This window comes from Bison bison, unplaced genomic scaffold (genome assembly GCF_000754665.1).
Source record: "Bison bison bison isolate TAMUID 2011002044 unplaced genomic scaffold, Bison_UMD1.0 scf7180017864035, whole genome shotgun sequence".
NCBI lineage: Eukaryota > Metazoa > Chordata > Mammalia > Artiodactyla > Bovidae > Bison > Bison bison.
The window spans coordinates 5537588-5542388 of record NW_011494607.1 but is presented as its reverse complement, the minus strand read 5'-3'; the positions used below and the strand labels follow the sequence as shown (position 1 = coordinate 5542388).

Sequence of the window (4801 nt, the reverse complement as noted above, 5' to 3'; positions counted from 1 at the left end):
TGCTTCAAAATCAGTAAGCATTGTGTCCTTGGTCTTACCTATGATGATCCTATCCCGAACCTGAATTTCTGTTGAAAAAACTTATACGGATCTGGCTTCTGAGGTGGACCATTATAAGGACAGCAGCATTTTTTGAAAATTGTTTTAAGTAAGTTTTCTGATGTTGACAGTTTGTAAACCGTAAATGTTTTTCCTTTCCTAGGGCTAGTGCTGCGAGATTTACTTGTCTGTCTTATGAAAATCTGGTGATTGGGAAAACCTCCAATGGATGTGGGAAGAAAGTTCAAGATGAATTACATTTTTACATTGGTTTGTAAATAGATTCTGAACCAGCATCGAGTCTAGATAATGCATCCATAAGAGTCAAGGCATTTCTGTTTGACCATGACACTGCTGTAGAATCATAACCTGTTAATCAGTGTATTACTTTCTAACTATTTTGAATGGAAAATTCTTTTCTAGTTATCTAGCCTTGTAATTAAATAATTTTGAATAGCCTTTGGTTCTTTGTCTGAATTGAGTTTAAAACTGTGTGATTGTAATTACACCAAGTTAAAGTGTGTACTCTTGCGGTGGAATCTTCAGTCAGGTTTCTAGGAAGAGATGATTTGGTTTGGCAAGAATAAGTAATGTGCAAAACATTAGCTTCAGAGTGTTGGGGTGAGAGCAAAGTGGGAAAGATGGGACCTGTTAACAGTGAGGGAAGGTCACTGATAAAATCTGGGTTAAAACTGGTCAAGCATTGTATGGAATGGGTTAGTGTAAATAATAGCATCTAATCTAACCAAGGTGGTTGGGCCCTGCTGCTCCTGCTAAGTCACTTCAGTCATGTCCGACTCTGCGACCCCATGGACAGCAGCCCATCAGGCTCCTCTGTCCACGGGATTCTCTAGGCAAGAACACTGGAGTGGGTTGCCATTTCCTTCTCCGGTTGGGCCCTAACCCTAATCATTTTCCCTAAATAGCTGCATGAATAACCTGTTCCCATATTTAAATGTTAAAGTCAGTGCCAATATATCATCGGAATGAACTTTTGAAATGTTAGCTTGCCTGCTGAAGTGAAGAGATGGTTTGGGGCTCATGTACCTCAGATTCATGAGACTGACAGACAGGTTTCTTCTGATAGCAGATGACCTCCATGTATAGCTTTGTGTTAGTGTTAGCCCATTTATTATGTCCATTTGGAAATGAGACTTTAGCACTGCAGTCAGCACCCCGATCTCCCTTACTCTGCTTTATTTGGAACTTAAGTATGGTTTATAAAATTTGAGCACTGGCACCGCTGTACCTTAAGTATCTAGATACCTGGCACTTGGTTGTCAAATAATGAATGCTTAATGACCCATTGAGGGGGACTTTGCTGATTGTTCAGTGGTTAAGACTGCTTCCAGTGTAGGGGCTGCTGGTAGGGTTGGTGAACCCACATGCAGAGTGGCACACCCAAAAACCTAAAACATTCAGGGAGAACTGTCCTTGTCAAAGTTGGCTAACATGACTTCAAAACAAGGCAAACTTATGAATAAGACTTGGTTTTAGAGCACTTAAGGTTTCCCTTACAGCTATTGCAATGCAGGAGACCCTTTCCCTCCCAGTCAATCTTAAGATTCAAATGATGTACACATTTTTTATTGTACCAGTTGGATCCCACTAAAATGAGTTTGATCCAAATTAAGTCCATTTGAGAGTATAAATATTCAATAAAAATCTAAAACATACAGTTGTGGAAGTTGGGAAAGCTCATTGTACTGACTCAATTTGGGACATGACTTTGAGCAAACTCAGGGAAGGGAGGCCTCAGTTCAATTCAGTGGCTTAGTCATGTCCAACTCTTTGCAACCCCATGAATTGCAGCACACCAGGCCTCCCTGTCCATCACCAACTCCTGGAGTTCACTCAAACTCAACGTCCCAGCGAGTCATGAGTGATGCCATCCAGCCATCTCGTCCTCTGTCGACCCCTTTTCCTCCTGCCCCCAATCCCTTCCAGCATCAGTCTTTTTCCAATGAAACTCTTCGCATGAGGTGGCCAAAGTACTGGAGTTTCAGCTTTAGCATCATTCCTTCCAATGATTCTTAGGACTTCCCTGGTAGCTCAGATGGTAAAGCGTCTGCCTACAATGTGGGAGACCCAGGTTCAATCCCTGGGTTGGGAAGATCCTCTGGAGAAGGAAATGGCAACCCAGTCCAGTACTCTTGCCTGGAAAATCCCATGGACAGAGGAGCGTGGTGTAGGGTACAGCCCATGGGGTCTCAAAGAGTCGGACACGACTGAGCGACTTCATTTCCTTCCAAAAACCCCCCAGGACTGATCTTTAGAATGGACTGGTTGGATCTCCTTGGAGTCCAAGGGACTCTCAAGAGAGTCTTCTCCAACACCACAGTTCAAAAGCATCAATTCGGCGCTCAGCTTTCTTTACAGTCCAACTCTCACATCCATACATGACTACTGGAAAAACAATAGCCTTGACTAGATGGACCTTTGTTGGCAAAGTAATGTCTCTGCTTTTCAATATGCTATTTAGGTTGGTCATAACTTTCCTTCCAAGGAGTAAGCGTCTTTTAATTGCATGGCTGCAGTTAACCATCTGCAGTGATTTTGGAGCCCAGAAAAATAAAGTCTGACACTGTTTCCCCATCTATTTGCCATGAAGTGATGGGACCAGATTCCATGATCTTTGTTCTTTGAATGTTGAGTTTTAAGCCAGCTTTTTCACTCTTCTCTTTGACTTTCATGCTGCAGTTGATGGGGTCACAAAGAATCGAGTTGGACACTGCTTAGCAACAAAACTAATAACAGGAACCTTAAGTTCTATGTGAGAGACTTTAGCCAATAAGACTTGAGTCAGCTCTACACCATGCTTCCAGGTTATCTTAAAATACAGTAGGTTCAATTCTACTGTTTGGTATTTTTTAGTGAAGTGAAGGTTGCTCAGTCTTGTCCAACTCTTTGCAACCCCTTGGACTGTATAGTCCATGGTGTTCTCCAAGTCAGAATACATTCCCTTCTCCAGGGGATCTTCCCAACCCAGGGGTCTTAACCCGTGTCTCCCGCATTGCAAGCAGATTCTTTAACTGAAGTGAGCCACCAGGGAAGCCCAAACTAGTTATATTGCCAGAAATCCAATATCCATTGCACTTGGCTTCCTTATCAAGTGCTCTCTGAACTGCTTATACAGTTCTTAATCCTTGCTGTTTGCCCAGCCCCTGAGAACTTTTGGCTGTTTTTAAACCAGTTTCCCCATTAAATTTAGAGCCTTTAAATGCCAACCTATGTACAGATAACTAGGCTTCTCTGGTGGCTCAGAGGGTAAAGCCTGCAATGCCGGAGACCTGGGTTCAATCCCTGGGTTGGGAAGATCCCCTGGGAAAGGAAATGGCAACCCATTCCAGTATTCTTGCCAAGAGAACCCCACAGATGGAGGAGCCTGGTAGGCTACAGTCCACCGGTCACAAAGAGCCGAACACGACTAAGCGACTTCACTTTCCTTTTTCCTTTCCTTTCCTATGTACAGATAAGTCAAAATAGAAGCATGCTACAGTTTTTGTGGATCATCTTGAGGTGGAGGAAGGGTACCTTTCCAATATGAAAACCAGACTTGGTCTCATTCTCACAAATCCTGGTCTCATCCTCTGACCACTAGTCAGTCTGAGGTCCTGACATGCTATGCAGCTGACTTATAACAGGATATAGATTTAATCTCACAGAATCCCACACTGAGTACAGTATAATACATCCATCCTGTTTGGAAACTTTACCTTAGTTATGCTTAGTTGATTCAGTTCTCTCCAAAAGAGTTAGCAATGGAAAGAGCATTTCAGAATACTCAGAATTCACCATTTGAAGAAAATGTTTGGAAACAGTGATTACTGAGGTCAGAAAACTTGACCCTTGCCTCCTAACTATTGAATATAATTATATACGTCAATGAATGGTTCATTTTAGAAGTGTACAGTTTGATGAGTCTCTGTAAATATGCACCCATGAAACCATTAGTGCAATCAAGATAATAAAGTCCATCACCCCAAAAGTGGATTTTTACAGAGGCTTGATTTTGAACATAACTAAGTTTGAGATGACATGTAATACCCTAATGAGATTTTGCATTAGATATGAAAGTTCAGAGTAGAGATCTAAGCTGGAGAAATAAACGTGGGAGTTAACAGCATGCGAATGGCCATAAAGTGAGATCACTGAGGGAGTGAGTATAAGAGAAGTGGTCCAAGAGATGAGTCCTGGAACATTCCAGAAGTAAGATATGGCAAGTTTAGTTCAAATCATAGAAATTATTTTGTACCAGCAAACAAAAACTGGAAAGCAGTAATCTGTTTTCAAATTCAACTACCATATCTGAAACAAACTAGATGGAAAATTGAGGAGTTCAGAAAGCGAGGGTGTGAACTAAGCAATAATTGCTTGGGGTAATGGGGATGGAGGTTGCCTTGTATTTAATACAGAGCACTGGTCAGCGTGAAAATTGAGGAAGTTAATATATAAGGACAACTCTGCAAAGTATTAGGCAAAGTGGTCTTCAGGAAAGAATGAGATGAGGAATTTAAAAAGTGTGATAAGAGTTGTCATCAGATACTGTGGACTGATGAGAGAAATGGAGTTGGCTACAGACAAGTTAGAGATTTGCCTTTTGGTGCCAAAGTGCCCAATGAGGCTGAAAATTGCCAAGTGTGAGAGTTAATCAGCATCATTCTTACCTGTTGTCCTATGGGGTTTATCCACATGGGAGCAGAAAGCAGATCAGTGGATTAATCCAAAATTAGGGATAAACTGGCCAGAAGGAGCAGAGCTG

General features: G+C 41.9%; 1 long non-coding RNA gene across 3 annotated transcripts in view; it reads left to right on the top strand.

The window, feature by feature from the left end:
• The window catches only part of LOC104984758, a 3211-nt gene extending 1391 nt beyond the window's left edge, over positions 1–1820 (top strand). Inside the window, exons 6-7 of one of the 3 annotated variants that reach the window (XR_824783.1) lie at positions 65–70; positions 203–1820. This is a non-coding gene — a long non-coding RNA (uncharacterized LOC104984758). The remainder of the gene's footprint in view (positions 1–64; positions 71–202) is intronic. The other 2 variants (XR_824782.1, XR_824784.1) reach the window with 2 other exon arrangements.
• The last annotated feature ends 2981 nt before the right edge of the window (positions 1821–4801 follow it).